The sequence below is a fragment of the Ovis aries genome, chromosome 1 (genome assembly GCF_016772045.2).
Source record: "Ovis aries strain OAR_USU_Benz2616 breed Rambouillet chromosome 1, ARS-UI_Ramb_v3.0, whole genome shotgun sequence".
In the NCBI taxonomy this organism is placed as follows: Eukaryota; Metazoa; Chordata; class Mammalia; order Artiodactyla; family Bovidae; genus Ovis; species Ovis aries.
Window position 1 is genome coordinate 239,469,542 of NC_056054.1, and position 20,215 is coordinate 239,489,756.

A 20,215-nucleotide genomic window follows, 5' to 3' on the forward strand; every position below is an offset into this window, starting at 1 on the left:
AAGTTCACTCTTTCCTGAAACACTGATAAGAAAAGAAGGGAGCAAGTCTCTTAGAAAAGGTTTTTATAAGAAACCAGCTAAGTAATCATTAAGTTTCTTTCTAATTGGTAATGGGTTTTATCACAATTAGCTGGTATTAAATTTCTTAAGTTCACAAATCTGCCCCTAATACGGCGCATAGTTAGGTATTGGAACATTCCACAGAAAAAAGAACAATAATTTTCTAGTTGATCTGCCCCTGAATGAAGGTAAGACCACAGTTTACCTTTTTCCTGTGTCCATCCCAGGTTAAGGGAGGCAAACGTGCTCCCCCCAACTTTCTTCTTCTCCCCCAGCACCACCTTCTGAATGAAAACAATGCTTACTAAAGTGCATTCTTACTAAAGTGCAGCCTGAGAGGAAAAAAGGAATCAGGAAATGAAAGAGACTTGGAATCCGACTACTCAAGATGAGAGTAGTGAACATCTCAGTGGATATTTTTCCTGTGTATTTTGTCAAGGCTGAACCTGCCAGAAAAGGTGCCTTCACTCACCGCCTCCATCTCCTCTTCTCTTTTCTCCTCAGTCTGAAGAGACTGGCCTTCCCCTCCCTTACCCCACCTTCCTGGGCAAGGTAAAAAAAAAAATACCTCCTTTGCCAAATTCAATGATTAATTTATTTTAATGGAGCTCTCTACTGCTCTTAAATTTATTCCTTCTGGTAATTCAACTTGCTTAGTTTATAAAATGTTTGTCTCTCCCGATTCTCCTTGAATCTCCCTGACGCCCAGGGCCTTTTTATCCACTGCCCACATTTCGAAACAGGAACACAGCTCCATCTCTGACCGAATATTCTTCTCTCTCTGCAGGCTTTCTCCTTGGGCAGTCTAAAGCAAATTTTCATTTCAAAATTTCATTTCAAATTTTCATTTCATTTCCAGCCTTGACCTGTTCAGCTCAACTCGGGTGCTACTGCCTGTGGGTACATATCCGCTCAGCAGACAATAGAACATTGTTGGAAAGAAAAGGGCTTTGGGGTAAGGTATGTCTAGGTTTAAACATCCAGATCTGCTCTCTCTTTTAGATCTGTTCATTTATTTAATTGGAGGGTAATTACTTTACAACATTGTGATGGTTTTTGCCATGTATCAACACGAATCAGCCATAGGTATACACGTGTTCCCCCCATCCTGAACCCCCCACACACCTCCCTCCCTACCTCTCCCTCCCGGTGTCTGTGACAACCGGCCCTGGGTGCCCTGCTTCTTGAATCGAACTTGCACTGGTCATCCATTTTACATATGGTTATGTACATATTTCAGTGCTATTCTCTCAAGTCATCCTACCCTTTCCTTCTTCCACTGAGTCCAGAAATCTGCTCTTTACATCTGTGTCTCCTTTGCCGTCCTGTATGTAGAATCATTGGTGCCATCCTTCTAGATTCTATTTATATGCATTAATATACAGTATTTTTCTTTCTCTTTCTGACTTACTTCATTCTGTATAATAGGTTCTAGGTTCATTCATCTCATTAGAACGGACTCAAATACACTCCTTTTTATAGCTGAGTAGTATGTACCATAACTTCCTCATCCACTCATCTCCCTATGGACATCTAGGTTGCTTCCATGTCCTAGCTATTGTAAATAGTGCTGCAATAAACATCGGAGTACATCTGTCTCTGTGAATCCTCCTTTTTTCAGTGTATATCCCGAGCAGTGGAATTCCTGGCAGTTCTTTTCCCAGTGTTTTAAGGAATCTCCACACTGTCCTCCATCTGCTGTACCAGTTTGCATTCCCACCAACAGTGTAAGAGGGTTCCCTTTTCTCCACACCCTCTCCAGCATTTATTGCTTGCAGACTTTTTGTTGATGGCCATTCTTTCTGGCATGAGATGGTACCTCATTGTGATTTTGATTTGCATTTTTCTTATAATAAGTGATGTTGAGCATCTTTCATGTATTTATTAGCCATCTGTATATCTTCTTTGGAGAAATATAGATCTTTTGCCCACTTTTTGACTGGGTTGTTCATTTTTCTGGTATTGATTGCATGTGCTGCTTGTACATTTTGGAGATTAATTCTATGTCAGTTGTTTCATTTGCTATTATTTTCTCCCATTCTGAGGGCTGTCCTTTCACCTTGTTTATAGTTTCCTTTGTTGTGCAAAAGCTTTTAAGTTTAATTAGGTCCCATTTGCTTATTTTTGTTTTTATTTCCATTCCTCTGGGAGATGGGTCATAGAGGATCTTGCTATGTTTTATGTCAGAGAGTGTTCTACCTATGTTTCCCTCTAAGAGTTTTATAGTTTCTGGTCTTATATTTAGGTCTTTAATCCATTTTGAGTTTATTATTGTGTACGGTGTTAGAAAATGTTCTAGTTTCATCCTATTTCACATAGTTGACCAGTTCTCCCAGCACTACTTGTTGAAGAGATTGTCTTTTCTGCATCGTATATTTTTGCCTCCTTTGTCAAAGATAAAGTGTTGTCCATAGGTGTGTGGATTAATCTCTGGACTTTCTATTTTGTCCTATTGATCTATCTTTACTAGTTGTGTAATTAAAGGAAAATGATTTACTATCCCTATCACTCAATTTACTCATTTTCAAAATGAGTATAGCAATATTAATTCCCTTATATGGATGTTTTATGGATTAAATTAAATAGTGCATGTGGAGCACCAGTATAAAGTAAATGCTCAGTAGATTTAGGCACTATTTTTAAAAAAATATTTATTTTAATGTAATTTATTTACTTGGTTATGCTGGGTCTTAGTTGTGGTGGGATCTAGTTCCTTGACCAAGGATTGAACCCAGGCCCCCTGCATTGGGAGCTTGGAGTCTTAGCCACTGGACCACCAGGGAAGTCCTATTACCATTGTTGTTATGTTCCAAATTCAACATACCTAAAACTGAAGTCAGTGAATTCCATTACCCTTATCCAATACCGCAAGCCAGAGACATAAACTGAATCACTTTGCTGTATACCTGAAAATAACACAATATTGTAAATCAACTATACTTTAATAAAAAAAATACTAATCATACACACACACACAAAAATGACATGTAGATTCTTGGATCTCAGTTCAGTTCAGTTCAGTCGCTCATTCATGTCCGACTGTTTCCGACTCCATGAATCGCAGCACACCAGGCCTCCCTGTCCATCACCAACTCCTGGAGTTCACTCAGACTCATGTCCATCGAGTCAGTGATGCCATCCAGCCATCTCATCCTCTGTCGTCCCCTTCTCCTCCTGCCCCCAATCCCTCCCAGCATCAGAATCTTTTCCAATGAGTCAACTCTTCTCATGAGGTGGCCAAAGTATTGGAGTTTCAGCTTCAGCATCATTCCCTCCAAAGAAATCTCAGGGCTGATCTCCTTCAGAATGGACTGGTTGGATCTTCTTGCAGTCCAAGGGACTCTCAAGAGTCTTCTCCAACACCACAGTTCAAAAGCATCAATTCTTCGGCACTCAGCCTTCTTCACAGTCCAACTCTCACATCCATACATGACCATAGGAAAAACCATAGCCTTGACTAGACAGAACTTGGTTGGCAAAGTAATGTCTCTGCTTTTGAATATGCTATCTAAGTTGGTCATAACTTTTCTTTCAAGGAGGAAGCATCTTTTAATTTCATGGCTGCAGTCACCATCTGCAGTGATTTTGGAGCCCCCAAAAATAAAGTCTGACACTGTTTCCATTGTTTCCCCATCTATTTGCCATGAAATGATGGGACCATATGCCATGGTCTTTGTTTTTTGAATGTTGAACTTTAAGCCAGCTTTTTCACTCTCTTTCACTTTCATCAAGAGGCTCTATAGTTCTTCTTCACTTTCTGCCATAAGGGTGGTGTCATCTTCATGTCTGGGGTTATTGATATTTCTCCTGGCAATCTTGATTCCAGCTTGTGCTTTATCTAGCCTGGCATTTCACATGATGTACTCTGCATATAAGTTAAATAAGCAGGTGACAATATACAGCCTTGACGTATTCCTTTCCCAATTTGGAACTGGTCTGTTGTTCCATGTCCGGTTCTAACTGTTGCTTCTTGACCTTCATACAGGTTTCTCAGGAGGCAGGTTAGGTGGTCTGGTATTCCCATCTCTTTCAGAATGTTTCACAGTTTGTTGTGATCCACACAGTCAAAGGCTTTGGTGTAGTCAATAAAGCAGAAAGAGATGTTTTTCTGGAATTCTCTTGCTTTTTCTATTATCCAATGGACGTTGGCAATTTGATCTCTGGTTCCTCTACCTTTTCTAAATCCAGCTTGAACATCTGGAAGGTCTTGGTTCATGTATGATTGGAGCGTTGCTTGGAGAATTTTGAGCATTCCTTTGGTAGTGTGTGAAATGAGTGCAACTGTGCAGTAGTTTGAAAATTCTTTGGCATTACCTTTCTTTGGGATTGGAATGAAAACTGACCTTTTCCAGTTCTGTGGCCACTGCTAAGTTTTCCAAATTTGCTGGCCTATTGAGTGCAGCACCTTCACAACATCGTCTTTTAAGATTTGAAATAGCTCAACAGGAATTCCATCACCTCCACTAGCTTTTTTCATAGTGATGCTTCCTAAGGCCCACTTGACTTTGCATTCCAGGATGTCTGGCTCTAGGTGATGGTCACACCATTGTGGTTATCTGGGTCATTAAGGTATTTTTTGTGTAGTTCTTCTGTGTATTCTTGTCTCCTCTTCTTAATATCTTCTGCTTCTGTTAGGTCCATACCATTTCTGTTCATTGTGCCTATCTTTGCATGAAATGTTCCTTTGGTATTTCTAATTTTCTTGAAGAGATCCCTAGTTTTTCCCATTCTATTGTTTTCCTCTATGTCTTTGCATTGATCATTGAGGAACGCTTTCTTATCTCTCCTTGCTATTCTTTGGAACTCTGCATTCAGATGGGTATATCTTTCCTTTACTCCTTTGCCTTAGCTTCTCTTCTTTTCTCAGGTATTTGTAAGGCCTCCTGAGACCACCATTTTGCCATTTTGCATTTCTTTTTCTTGGGGATGGTCTTCATCACTGCCTCCTCTACAGTGTCACGGACCTCCAACCATAGTTCTTCAGGGACTCTGTCTATCAGATCTAATGCGTTGAATCTGTCACTTCCACTGTATAATTGTAAGGCTTCATAATTCCTGACTCAGGAAGTTTGGACAAAGATATTTACTTTTGATAACTGAAAAACTCAAGAGGATAAGATTATGTCAGGTCAGAGCTTCTCAAAATTCTGTGTGCAATGAGTCACAGGATATCATGTTAAAACACAAATTGCTGGGGTTTATTTTTTTTTAATTTATTTATTTTATTTTTGTCTGAGCTGGGTCTTCCTTGCTGCTGAAAGACTTTCTCTAGTTCAGGTCCGTGGGCTTCTCGTTGCAGTGGCTTCTCTTGTGGAGTGCAGGCTCTAGGCACGTGGGCTTCAGTAGCTGTGGCCCTCAGGCTCTAGAGCACCGGCTCAATAGCTGTGGCCCACGGGCTGCTCTGCTCTGCCACATGTGGAATCTTCCTGCACTAGAGATCAAACCTGTGTCCCCTGCATTGGCAGGCTGATTCTTATCCACTGTCCCACCAAGGAAGTTCACATTGCTGGGTTTTAACAGAGGGAGAGGGAAGAATATAAATATATGTAGGTTTTTTTCTATATCTGGAAGCACAACAGGGAATGACCAGGAATGGCAAGAAATGGTGGGGGCAGCACTTAGGCTTTTTGCCATGTACTTTTTCATATTCACATACATCAGGTGAGTAATTTTACCTCAAAAATAAAATAATTTATAATATATGTATGCTGCTGCTGCTGCTAAGTCGCTTCAGTCGTGTCCGACTCTGTGCGACCCCATAGACGGCAGCCCACCAGGCTCCCCCGTCCCTGGGATTCTCTAGGCAAGAACACTGGAGTGGTTTGCCATTTCCCTCTCCAATGCATGAAAGTGAAAAGTGAAAGTGAAGTCGCTCAGTCGTGTACGACTCCTATCGACCCTATGGACTGCAGCCTATCAGGCTCCTCCACCCATGGGATTTTCCAGGCAAGAGTACTGGAGTGGGGTGCCATTGAATATATAAATAATTGAGCAGCTTGGATCTTTAGAAACACTGACTCTGGCCAATTTTGTCATTTAACTTTTGTCATATAAAAGATTTTAGTTTTTTCTTTCCCAGAAACTAGGTCTGTAACTTTGGTAAACAGCAGGTGGTAGCACAAGTAATTCGTGAACTCCTGTGAAAGGTGGGTGGGGTCATGAGAAGGGAATTTTTAGCCATGAATTTAAAACAGCGAATGCACACTACAAGCTGCTTGCAAGTACTTGAGTGTTTAAAATATGATCCTTATGATCTTTTGTCATGAGAATTGATCTCGTGTGACACCATCGGGTACAAACTGTTAGAAAACTTCATTTCCTTTGTGATGGGAAAGGATTGCTAACAAAACTGATTTGTAACTATTAGCATCCTCTTGAATGACAAGATCATTATGAATTCAGAGCAAAACATTGCTCCTTGGTCTCTCCTGTCTTGTAAAAGCTTATTGAGATATAATTGGCAAATAATAAGCTGTATATATTTAAAGTGTACAATTTGATAAGTCTTGACACATGTATACACCCACGGAACCATCACCACAATCAAGGTAACAGACATTTCCATTACTTCTCAGTCTATTTGGGTTCCTTGTAGTCCTCGACTCTCACCCCTTCTCTGCATCTCTCACTCACAACTACCGATCTGTTTTCTGTTCTCATATTAGTTTGCATTTTATAGAATTTTATACAAATGGTTTGCACAGTATGTACACTTTTAAAATCTGTCTTCTTTAATTCAGGTCATGGTTTTGAGATCCAAAAATTGTGTGTATTAAGAGTTAATTCCTATCTGTTGCTAAATGGTAGGTATTAGTGAGAGCAAGCCTCAATGTGTCTATCCATTCATCTGCTGATTGAACTGGGTTGTTTCTGACAAACCATTGATTGTATTTTATTTCCTCATAACCATCTACAAGTCATTCACTCTCCCCATTTTATAGATGAAGAAATGGAGACTGAGAGAGGCCAGGGAACTTGTCCAAGGTGCACACACTGTAGCTGGAACATAGAATCTTAAATGTTAGGATGTTTGAGCCGAATAAGGCATTAGAACACCTATTTTTCTCTTTAAATAACTACTTGGTGTTGAGATTTGAATTGTGATCAGTAAGAAATAGGTTTTTCTGTTTATTTAGGATAACATCAGCAGGTCTTACCCTGATAGTAAATACCGATATCCCTTTATTAAAATTCATTCTTAATGTTCTCTGGGAAATTTTCTGTGATGTTCTATCAACCTAAGGTGACCTTCCCCCCTCCCCGCCCCCATAAAACAGCAGTATGCAGGGCTGACTTGCACAGGGTCACAAGAGATGACTGTTAAATTTTCAGAACTTAAATATTGTTATTATAAAAATTTGCCTCTACCTGAGATGTCTGACTGCCATAGCCTTTCCTGTCCCCCCTTGGCTCCTGGTTTTCCTGACCTCCCAGGTCTGGATCAGGTGCCTTTCCCTGGGTATCCTGATTGTCCCCATCATAGAACAGCCCTTACCAGGTCATGCGGGAGGGGACTGTTTGTGTCTGGTTCACAGTTGTATCTTAAGCCCTTAATTCATGTTTAGGGAATGAATGAGTGAACTCTGAGGCAATAAGTCAAGAAGATCCTTACCTACATTCTTTTCATTGATCTTCACCATAACTCTATGAGATAGGAATTATTATTCCCATTTTACAAACTCAGGAAGTTAAATGATGTTGGAACTCAATACTGGCAGAACCTTAAAACTCTTTTCTCAATATCAATCTATCCTTCCATAATATCACTCTTTCCTAATGCAGTGGCAATCATTGACTGATAATTATGTACTGTAACCAGAAACAGCTGCGTATATTACCTTATTCAGTCTCCACAAACCACACTAAGAAGTAGGGGCGGTCACTCGTTTGCAGGTAAGGAAACGAGGATGATCAGAGGAGAACTGACTTGTTAAAAAGTGCTGTAGTTTTGCAAAAATGAATAATCACTGTGAGCTGAGTAGATAGGGAGACTTTATGGTGAAAGAAAGATTGGAGTTGATACTTGAAAGAATGGTAGTTTTTAGATAGAATTAAAGCCATCAGAAATAGGGATTTCCAGTTGGAGAAAACAGATAGGGCATGCGTGTTTGATGATGAGGAGACCAGAGGATGAGAATGGAAGTTCATGATTAAGAGTTAGAAAAACATAAAGACTGAGAAGTTGGTTGAGCCATTATCATGGAGTGACTGCAAAAAGAGTGTTTCAGAAGTTGCATCCAAAGGAAATTGGAAGAATTTTGTAGAAGCAACATGACAAAGGGTGTATTTGATTTTTTTCCTTTCAAAATAGAATTTATTTTTATAAATTCTAACTTTCTTGCGTATTTCTTAAACTTTTCTTTTTTTTCCCTTGACAGGAATCATCTAGCCTAGAGTTCCCACTTTCTGGGAGACAGAAACCATGAGAAATGGAAAGTGCTGAGAACTTGAACTCTGCTATTTCAGGGTGGAGCAGAACATACCATTCCACTCTGTGAAGATGACTTGCTGACTTTTTGTAGCTGAGAAAACAGTGGAGTCCTGTGTGATTGGTGGAGTAAATCTTACGGCTTATGAGAGAAATTCTGTTCCCTTTACTCTCAGTTGCTTTCAAACTCAGCTCAGAAACTCTCAGCAAGGATCAGCAACGAGATCCCACAGTTGCTTTGTTTTCCCCTTTTATTTGGCCTTTCTTTCAAAACACTTTCTTTTCTTTTTTCAAACTGTGAACTTTTTATTTTGTACTGGGATATCCCCCATGGCTCAGCTGGTAAAGAACCTGACTGCCAATGCAGGAAATGCGGGAGATCTCCTGAGACACGGGTTTGATTCCTGAATAGGGAAGATTCCCCGGAGAAGGAAATAGCGACCTGCTCCAGTATTCTTGCCTGGAAAAATTCCATAGACAGAGGAGCCTGGCAGGTTACAGTCCTTGGGGTCACACATACACTCACACAGCGGATTAACAGTGTTGTGGTCGTTTCAGGTGAACAGCGAAGGGACTCAGCCATACATGTACATGTATGCATTCTCCCCCAAACCCCTGTCCCATTCCGACTGGCAAGTCACGTTGAGTAGAGTTCCATGCGCTATACAATAGGTCCTTGTTGGTTATCCATTTTGAATATAGCAGTGTGTATATGACCTTCCCAAACTCCCTGCTAATGTTTTCAAAATAGGGTTTCCGTGGGATTCTTACCTGATTTTCTTTTTCTTTCTTTTTCCCTTTCTTCATTCCTTCATTTCTTAATTTTTTTTAAATTTTATTTTTGCTGTGCCACAGGACACACAGTATCTTAGTTCCCCAGTGAGGGATCAAACCTGCATCCCTTAGGTGGAAACTCGGATTATTAACCACGACTGTCAGGGAAGTCCCCTCTTGCCTGTTTTTCATTGGCATGCTTCCTCCCACTCTCCTTACTTTCCACATGAGACGGGACCCAGGAAAGGCAGACCTGCCCACTATCTGCTCTTTACTAACGAGGGGCTTTGGGGTCATGTGGACTATATCTTCTGTAGACTGAGAGGCCAGCCTTGGAGAGAAACAAAGTTTGGTTAGGATTTCTCAGGCTCCTCTTGTGATAGAGCCACATACCAGGGGAAGCTTTTGGAGGGCGATGTTTTAAATGCAGAAGGCCAGAGAGCAAGTGGAGCTGAGTATTTGTGCTCCTGAGGCCAGATGTCCCTGGAGGGGCTCCCAGCTGGCTTTGACATCCAGAAATTTCAGTCCTTGAGCTTAGAATCATTCCTGCAAGGAGACACTATCCTAACTAGGATATCTGACAATTTATCATACAGACTAGGACATTTTTAAGAATAAAAGAGATTATCAGAATAATTAAAATAATATAGTTTTAAAAGTATTTTTGAATGACAAATTATTGAATTTATAAGGTAGTAATGGGTCAGCTGGTAAAGAATCTGCCTGCAATGTGAGAGACCTAGATTCAATCCCTGGGTTGGGAAGATCCCCTGGAGAAGGGATAGGCTACCCATTCCAGTATTCTGGCCTGGAGAATTCCATGGACTATATAGTCCATGGGGTTGCAAAGGGTCAGACATTACTGAGAGACTTTCACGTCACACACTCAAAAACTATTTTCAAAAGTAAACATACATGTTCATATGTATTAAAGATTAAAAAATTTATGCTACTTAAGCATGAAAAACATAATAATTTTTTTGGTACTGAAGGGTTAATAGGGTAGCAGAGATGTGCCTGCAAACAGGTCTCTCTGCTAGGGCTGAGCGTCCTTGCAAACGAGGCGTTCTGCCAAAGAGTCTGGACACAGCCTTGAGTTTAATGGTCCCTTGCAAATGAGGGAGCATTCCCTTCTTGAGATAAGAAGGAGATGAGGGCTTTGGGCAGACTGCTGTAGACAGGGATTTCACTCCCCTTTGCTATATGATAACATGTATGTACCTGCGCTGTGCTGAAAAGGCTTATTCATGCAGTCTGGAATTCTGGCTAGGGGGCTTTTATAATAAACAGCAATTAGTTTTTTGCCCAGTTCTGTTCCTCCGGCCGGAGTGTGCGTCTGTCTTTTGTGTGTGTCTTGTTTTATGTCATTTCACTCGTAATCTCCAACAGGTACATAGTAACATATTTTAAAGTTCTCTTAGGTGTAATCTGTCTCTAATAATACATTATAGGTGTTTTTTCCCTAAAGGCTATATTCTTTTCAATAAGGTTCCTTCATTTTTAATTTTTCATAAGATTTCCTAAAACCCTCAAATTTGCATTTTATAGTTAATTTGAATTGTTAGCAGCTTTTTTCTTCATGGTTATAATATAAATTGAAAAGTTAAAAATTTTAAACTCTGCATAATACCTGATAAGCTCAGAACAAAGTCAAAGAGTTTCAATTCTAATTTTATTTTATTTTTTGCATTAAAATATATAAACACTTAAATCCAAATATTTTCATAGCTACTTTCTTTTTTTCTTCTTTAACTGTCAATTTTGCGCCTTTGTATAACAAATATTTTTTAAAGGAAAAAATCATCAAAAATTCTCTGTCATGATTCTTTTGAGTATTTAAACAAATATACATATTACAAAAATATAGGCCTTTCAATTTCATTCAATTGTGGTATAGAATGCAAATTTAGGCAATTAAAAATAAAACATTTATCTAAAAGTTCTTTGTAAGTCAAAATAATGGAAAGCATGATTATGAAATTTTAAAATTAAATCTCATAAACCATTTAAACTCTCATTGTTTATTTTGTTCAATTCCTCCCTTGCTTTTATGTGGCTTAGTTTCAGTATCTTCTTGTTTGCTTTAGTTTCAATAATTGCAATTTGCTAAAATGTAGAGGCTGAAGTTTTGGGGAGCTCCTCTTATTGAATACTTTGAATAAGCACTTCCAACTGATTTTAAACAAAACATTGTAAAATTTAAATAATATATTTATGAAAATGTTCATTGTCATTACAGGACACTTATGTTGAGTTAGAAATTTGTTCTTGAAAGACTCAAATGTTTCTAAAATCTAACTAATTTAAATGGACCAAAAAAAGTGAATTTATGGTGGCTCAGATGGTAAAGCGTCAGCCTACAATGAGGGAGACCCTGGTTCAATCCCTGGGTTGGAAAGATCTCCTGGAGAAGGAAATGGCAACCCACTCCGGTATTCTTGTCTGGAAAATCCCATGGACTATGGAACCTGGTAGGCTACATACAGTCCATGGGGTCGAAAAGAGTCGGACACGACAGAGCAATTTCACTTCACTTGCTGCTACTGCTGCTAAGTCGCTTCAGTCATGTCCAACTCTGTGCGACCCCATAGACAGCAGCCCACCAGGCTCCCCCATCCCTGGGATTCTCCAGGCAAGAACACTGGAGTGGGTTGCCATTTCCTTCTCCAATGCATGAAAGTGAAAAGTGAAAGTGAAGTTGCTCAGTCGTGTCCAACTCTTTGCAACCCCATGGACTGCAGCCTACCAGGCTCCTCTGCCCATGGGATTTTCCAGGCAAGAGTACTGGAGTGGGGTGCCATTGCCTTCTCCCATATACCACCTTACCTAAGCATTTTCTTGCTTCAACATCAGTGTTGCCATGAAAATTATGTAGCTCAGTTATTTTATCTTCATATTTATTAAAATATTCATAAAATTTGATAACACAGTTTCTGTTACAATTGGTAGAGTATCACAGCTTGTTTGAACACAATTATGAGTCAGCTGTATAGAAATAAATTCCAGTACATTTTTGTCCCATAGCACTGTTTTTTCCCCCCATAGTTCTGAACACTACCAAAATTTGTGAACATATAATGACTGCAAAAACTAGTAATTTAATCCTTAGTGTTGCACTTTGTAACTGAATTTACAGTAATAGCACTCAAAATAATTTGAGGCATTTTGGTTTAAACAAAATAAAATCCTGAAAGTTTTACTTTGATTCCATGAAAAAAAATTTTGGAAGTTTTTAACTATTGCTAGAACTAATGGGATTTTTTGGTGACACCAGATGACACAGATACAAAATTGGCATCATTTAATAGTTTGGCTAGATCATCGAAAAAGCAAGAGAGTTCCAGAAAACATTTATTTCTGCTTTATTGACTATGCCAAAGGCTTTGACTGTGTGGATCACAATAAACTGTGGAAAATTCTGAAAGATGGGAATACCAGACCAATTGACCTGCCTTTTGAGAAACCTGTATGCAGGTCAGGAAGCAACAGTTAGAACTGGACATGGAACAACAGACTGGCTCCAAATAAGAAAAGGAGTACCCCAAGACTGTATATTGTCACCCTGCTTATTTAACTTCTATGCAGAGTACATCATGAGAACCGCTGGCCTGAGTGAAGCACAAGCTGGAATCAAGATTGCCGGAAGAAATATCAATAACCTCAGATATGCAGATGACACCACCCTTATGGCAGAAAGTGAAGAACTAAAGAGTCTCTTGATGAAAGTGAAAGAGGAGAGTGAAAATGTTGGCTTAAAGCTCAACATTCAGAAAACTAAGATCATGGCATCTGGTCCCATTACTTCATGGCAAATAGATGGGGAAGCAGTGAAAACAGTGTCAGACTTTATTTTTGGGGGCTCCAAAATCACTGCAGATGGTGATTGCAGCCATGAAATTAAAAGACATTTACTCCTTAGAAGGAAAGTTATGAACAACCTAAACAGCATATTCAAAAGCAGAGACATTACTTTGCCAACTAAGGTCCATCTAGTCAAGACTATGGTTTTTCAGTGGTCATGTATGGATGTGAGAGTTGGACTGTGAAGAAAGCTGAGTGCAGAAGAATTGATGCTTTTGAACTGTGGTTTTGGAGAAGACTCTTGAGAGTCCCTTGGACTGCAAGGAGATCCAACCAGTCCATGCTAAAGGAGATCAGTACTGAGTGTTCTTTGGAAGCACTAATGTTGAAGATGAAACTGCAGTACTTTGGCCATCTGATGCGAAGAACTGACTCATTGGAAAATACCCTGGTGCTGGGACAGATTGAAGGCAGGAGGAGAAGGGGACGACAGGATGAGATGATTGGATAGCATCACCAACTCAATGGACAAGAGTCTGAGTGAACTCTGGGAGTTGGTGATGGACAGGGAGGCCTGGCGTGCTGTGGTTCATGGGGTGGCAAAGAGTCAGACATGACTGAGCGACTGAACTGAACTAAATAATTTGGCAAGTTCTTGCTTATGTTAATGTAGTCAAAATGTTATCAGCTATCTCTTTACACATGCATGTATATAAAGAAGCTTGGAATTTAAAAAGGACAAAATTAAAATAGAAAAAGATCATTGTTGCTGCTGCTAAGTCGCTTCAGTTGTGTCTGACTCTGTGTGACCCCATAGACAGCAGCCCACCAGGCTCCTCCATCCATGGGATTTTCCAGGCAAGAGTACTAGAGTGGGTTGCCATTGCCTTCTCTGAAAGGTCATTAGAGCTCCATCAAAAGACATGCTTCAAAACGGCTTGTACAAATATACCTTCTGAAGCTGCACCTGCTTAACTCTTGTATTCAGTCCTAGTCTTTTTAAATAATTAACTTTTGAAGCAGCCTCTGGTGCTTTATTAGATTTGTAGCGCCTTATTTTCCAGTGGTCAATGATTTCACTTTGGGTCCCGATACGGGTCGTAAATGTGTACATTTTGTGCAAGTTTTGCTCTCATAATTCACTTCCTTGAAAGATGGAAGTTCTGTGCTTCAGTTTTCATTAAACTCACACTTTTACATCCTTGAGGTCATTGCTCTTGAGTGGGTTTCTTGAAAAATTAAAAAAAAAACATTGTCAAACAATAAAATAAACAGTTGTACATTTACATCATTCAATAAATGGCAAAGCCTCCATAGGTTCAGACTACACGGCTCTACAGCAGGACAGCTCGTGATCTATTTCCTGGGCATAATTACCTAACCCATAACTCTACATGTTGTCCATCGACATGATGCTTGGTGACTGTGCATTACAGAGAATGTCGCAAGATGACACACGAAGTGGCTGGCAAGGTCAACACCATGCAATATTTGACTCACCATGGCCTGAGACCTTTTGTCCCTAGCAACTGTGACTGAGTATACCTCATTTTATCAGTGAGGGCCCTCCATGGTGGCAAGGAAGCATTAACTATCTTGCTTCTGGAAAGAATTGGGAAAAGAAAAATGAGACAGCTGGTTTCTTTCAGATTTTCCATATGTTAAAGTGAAAACAACATTGCACAGCCGTCCCATATACTATTCAAATGTCCACCCAATCCATTCTGGCTTGTTTCAACATAGCTACTTAATAAAAACACGATTAAAAACCGAAGTGTCTGAGGCAAATGCTTACACCAAAAGGATGCTGAGAGTATAATTGTAAACTGGGACTCTTATGAACAAACTGGGATATATAATCACCCTTGGTAAGTATTAGTTGCTCAGTCATTTCTGACTCTCTGCGACCCCATGGACTGTAGCCCATCAGGCTCCTCTGTTAATGGAATTCTCCAGGCAAGCCTACCGGAGTGGGTAACCATTCCCTTCTTCAGGGGCATCCTCCCAACCCAAGGATCAAACCTGTGTCTCCTGCATTGCAGATAGATTCTTTACCATCTGAGCCACAACGGAAGCTTTTTAAACCATGATGTTAATTTATAGTGTTGATCACTCAGTCATGTTCAATTCTTTGCAACCCTGTGGACTGTAGCCCACCAGGCTCCTCTGTCCATGGGATCTCCCAGGCAAGAATACTGGAGTGGGTTGCCATTCCCTTCTCCAGGGCATCTTCCCAATCCAGAGACTGAAACTGGGTGTCCTGTATTGCAGGCAGATTCTTTACTGTCTGAGCCACGAGGAAAACCCAATAATCACTGGTAACCTCAATCATTTCTTTCTTTTTTTGGGGGGGGGTGGTGAATTTGGCTATGTGACACAGTCTGCTCGCCTTTTGAGTTATCATTAGATAAACCTTATCATGTATTTATTCTTAAAGTAAAGCAATTCACTGACTTTTGAGTTTATTTAACTTCTGGAACAGGACCTCATACTATGAAAAAAATCCCAGTTCCCGTCTGGCCCACAAGGCCTTGTGGAAGAGGCCCCCCCCCCCCTTCTCTTCAGCTCCATCTTGTTCCATTTCTTCTACGTCATGACTTTCTGCCAAGCTTGTCTCGGTTCAGTTCTTCAGATAAACCAAGTCTTATCTGTACTCAGAGCCCTTAAAGGCTGCTCCCTCTGCTAGGCTTGCCCTTCCTCCCATGCTTCCAAGCTTGGCTCCATGTCTTCTTGGGGATGATCTCAGCTCAAGCTTCACCTCTTTAGAGAGTTCCCCCCTGGCTGCTTGCCTAGGAGAGGTCTCCTTTGGTTTTTCTCAATCTCAGCTCATATTTGTTTCCTTCATAGCACTTACTGCTTTTTGTTACAGTTAGTTTATTTGTCGGCTTCTTTATTTTATACAATAACAGTCCCTACCATGAGAATGTAAGACCCAGGCCCTTTTCATCTTCATATCCCCAGGGATGAAAAGGGTGGCTGGCACTAAGCACAAATAAATATTTGTTGGATGAATGAATAACATAATTAATATTGTGATTAAGATGCCAAATACATATCAAAAGATTTATAAACAGCTGGGTCAAATATACTGTATATGAAAATGTTGATTATAATACCAAGTTTCTAAAAAAAGTTATTTTAATAACGATTTCTATTTTATAATCTTCCCTGGTGGCTCAGATGGTAAAGCGTCTGCCTGCAATGCGGGAGACCCAGGTTCGATCCCTGGGCTGGGAAGATCCCCTGGAGAAGGAAATGGCAACCCACTCCAGTACTCTTGCCTGGAAAATCCCATGGACAGAGGAGCCTGGTAGGCTACAGTCCATGGGGTCGCAAAGAGTTGGACATGACTGAGCAACTTCACTTTCACTTTCTATTTTATATTTAGTAAGTTATTCTCAAGGGTACCACTTCTGTTCATTACAGAAACACTTCCCAGACTCTCTAAGCCTGAAAAGAAACAGGCAGCTGTTCAGGGTTACTTGCTGAGATGGTCCTGTGGACATCAACATCCATCCAAGCACATAGGGTTTAGACACTGGGAAACTGAGAATTTCAGCCAAGAACTTCCTTTCAGCTTTTTACCTTTATAAACCTGCCCTTGTATGGAATTGTGGTTTTTGAACAGATGGTTGAAATGGCTTCAGTAATGGAAGAGTTTGTTCCATTGTTTTCATAAGCTACGAACCATTGATAACTTTATTTGTATTATTTGATAAACATGCCCCGTTCTTTTCTGCATTTCTGCTCCGAAAATGTTCCGGTTTCTGGAAAAAATTTAATCTAACTTTATTAAACCTTTTGTAAAACAAAATGAACACCTCCTCATACTTTACCATTTAAAAAGATAATTCCTTGAGTTTGGTTTTAAACTATCCTCATTCTTTTAGTTCCAATGAATGTCATAATCGCAAACAAATAATTTGTAAAATATTTTTAATGCACTGCATTTTTTCAATTACTCATTGGAAATAAAAGAATTCTTTATAATTAAATATTCCATGTATGGTTTTGGCTAAGGTTATGAGAAATTAGAGAGAACTGTGTTAACTCTCCATGAATAAGGGATAGAAACTAGTACCTCAAATTACACACGAAAACCAGTCTCATTTCTATAGTCTTTGTGTTTTCAACTCTCTACAATAATGGTATGGCTAAATATCTAATCAGTTCAGTTCAGTTCAGTCACTTAGTCGTGTCTGACTCTTTGTGACCTCATGAATTGCAACAAGCTAGGCCTCCCTGTCCATCACCAACTAAAGGATTAATTGGATAAATTACAATACATCCATGCTCTGGAATATAATAAGGCATTAAACGTGTTGTAGAAGAATGCGCTGTGTGCTGTGCTTAATTGCTCAGTCGTGTCTGAAACTTTGTGACCCCATGCACTGCAGCCCACCAGTCTCTTCTGTCCTTGAGGATTCTTCAGGCAAGAATATTGGAGTGGGTTTCCATGTCCTCTTGCAGGGGATCTTCCCAACCCAGGGATCAAACCCAGGTCTTGCACATTGCAGGCATTCTTTACTGCCTGAACCACCAGAGAAGCCGAAGAATACTGGCGTGGGTAGCCTATCCCTTCTCCAAGGGATCTTTCTGGCCCAGGAATCAAACCAGGGGGGTCTCCTGCATTGCAGGCGGATTCTTACCAACTGAGCTACCAGGAAAACCCTATAGAAGAATAATTAATGACAAAAAACTATAAGTGAAAAAGGCAGGAAATACAAGCATATGTGCAACATGGTATCATTTTTTAAATATAGGAAGGCAGAGAAATATTCATGCAGAGGAAAAAAGGACTGGCTGGTAATGTCAATATGTCAAAATACTAATGATGGTTTTCCCTGAGTGGTAGGATTCTTTGTCCCTTCCCCTCTTTCCTTTCTTTCTCTCCTCATTCCTTCTTTCCTTATCAAGATTAATGAAGAAAAGAAAGTAGGATAGGGAACAATTAGAGTTAGCAACAGTTAATTTTCTCATATAAAAATACATATTAATATCATTTAAAAAATTGGAAAAGTACCAGAAGCGATATGAGAAGGAGAGTATAAATTACTCACTATACTCCTACCTCCCTGCCCTCTAATTTTCTTCCCTAGAAACCACCTCTGTTAATACCTTTTTGTATTTAAATATATAACTAGTACTTTAACCATCTTTTTTTTTTCTTTCTCACAGAATTGTTAAGCCCTAACAATGCACAAAAGCAGCTGGCTTGCTATATACCTTTCACTGGCAGTTTTCTTTCCTGGCTTTGTTCCCTTGCCGTTGAGTATTGCCTTCAAAGTTCCAGATAAACTACTTGCATTCAAATCAGCATTTCAGTCCTCTTCTGGGAACCCAAATTAAAACACAAAAGATGTTATTTAATTTTCATGAAGCTCTGTGAGGTTGATTGCACCATGATGGAGTGATCACTCACCTAGAGTCAGACATCTTGGAGTGTGAAGTCAAGCAGGCCTTAGGAAGCATCACTATGAAGAAAGCTAGTGGAGGTAATAGAATGCCAGCAGAGCTGTTTCAAATTCTAGAAGATGATGCTGTGAAAGTGCTGCACTCAATATGCCAGCAAATTTGGAAAATTCAGCAGTGGCCCCAGGACTGGAAAAGGTCAGTTTTCATTCTAATCTCAAAGAAAGGAAGTACCAAAGAATGTTCAAACTACTACACATTTGCACTCATTTCACATGCTAGCAAATTAATGATTAAAATTTTCATAGCTAGGCTTCAACAGTTCATGAACCAAGAAATTCCAGATGTTCAAGCTGGATTTTAAAAAGGCAGAGGAACCAGAGATCAAATTGCCAACATCCACTGGAATATAGAAAAAGCAAGAGAATTCCAGAAAACCATTTATTTCTGCTTCATTGACTATGCTAAAGCCTGTGACTGTGTGGATCACAGCAAACTGTGGAAAATTCTTAAAGAGATGGGAATACCAGACCACCTTATCTGCCTCCTGAAAAACCTATATGGAGGTCAGGAAGCAACAATTAGAACTGGACATGAACAACAGACTGGTGACAAATTGGGAAAGGAGTACATCAAGGCTATATATTGTCACCTGCTTATTTAACTTATATGCAGAGTACATCATGCAAAATGACCAGCTGGAGGCAGCACAATCTGGAATCAAGATTGCCAGAGGAGATATCAATAACCTCAGATATGAAGATGGCACCACCTTTATGGCAAAAAAGGAAGAGGAACTAAAGAGACTCTTGATAAACATACAAGAGGAGAGTAAAAAAGCTGGCTTAAAACTCAGCATTCAAAAAATGAACATCATGGCACCCAGTCCCATCAATCATGGCAAATAGATGGGGAAACAATGGAAACAGTGCCAGACTTTATTTTCCTGGGCTCCAAAATCACTGCAGATGATGACAGCAGTCATGAGAATAAAAGACGCTTGCTCATTGGAAGAAAAGCTACAACAAACCTAGACAGCGTATTCAAAAACAGAGACGTTACATTGCCAACACAGGTTTGTCTAGTCAAAGCTATGGTTTTTCTAGTAACCATGTCAGATGTGAGAGTTAGATCATAAAGACTGAGTGCTGAAGAACTGATGCTTTTGAACTGTTGTGTTGGAGAAGATTGTTGAGAGTGCCTTGGTCTGTAGGGAGATCAAACCAAGAAATCCTAAGGAAATTGGTCCCAAATATTCATTGGAAAGACTGATCTAAAGCTGAAGCTCCAATACTTTGGCTATCTGATGTGAAGAGACAATTCACTGGAAAAGACCCTGGTGCTGGGAAAGAGTGAAGACAGGAGGAGAAGGGGACAAGAGAGGATGAGATGGTTGGATGGCATCATTGACTCAGTGGACATGAGTTTGAATGTATCTAAATACAGAGACCTTGTTTTTTGGGGCTCCAAAATCACTGCAGATGGTAATTGTATGAAATTAAAAGACGCTTACTGCTTGGAAGGAAAGTAATGACCAAACTAGACAACATATTGAAAAACAGGGACATTACTTTGCCAGCAAAGTTCCATCTAGTCAAGGCTATGGTTTTTCCAGTTGTCATGTATGGATGTGAGAGTTGGACTATAAAGAAAGCTGAGTGCGGAAGAATTGATGCTTTTGAACTGTGGTGTGGGAGAAGACTCTTGAGAGTCCCTTGGACTGAAAGGAGATCCAACCAG

At 39.9% G+C, this 20,215-nt stretch overlaps 1 long non-coding RNA gene and 1 other non-coding gene across 2 annotated transcripts in view; both read left to right on the top strand.

Annotated features, from left to right (window-relative positions):
• Window positions 1-11,267, top strand: part of LOC132657349 (uncharacterized) — a 67,588-nt gene extending 56,321 nt beyond the window's left edge. Inside the window, exon 2 of the long non-coding RNA XR_009595357.1 lies at window positions 8,439-11,267. This is a non-coding gene — a long non-coding RNA (uncharacterized LOC132657349). The remainder of the gene's footprint in view (window positions 1-8,438) is intronic.
• A 4,961-nt stretch (window positions 11,268-16,228) lies between these two features.
• Window positions 16,229-16,300, top strand: TRNAC-GCA (transfer RNA cysteine (anticodon GCA)). Its single transcript has one exon. It is a non-coding gene; the product is annotated as a tRNA-Cys (tRNA).
• The last annotated feature ends 3,915 nt before the right edge of the window (window positions 16,301-20,215 follow it).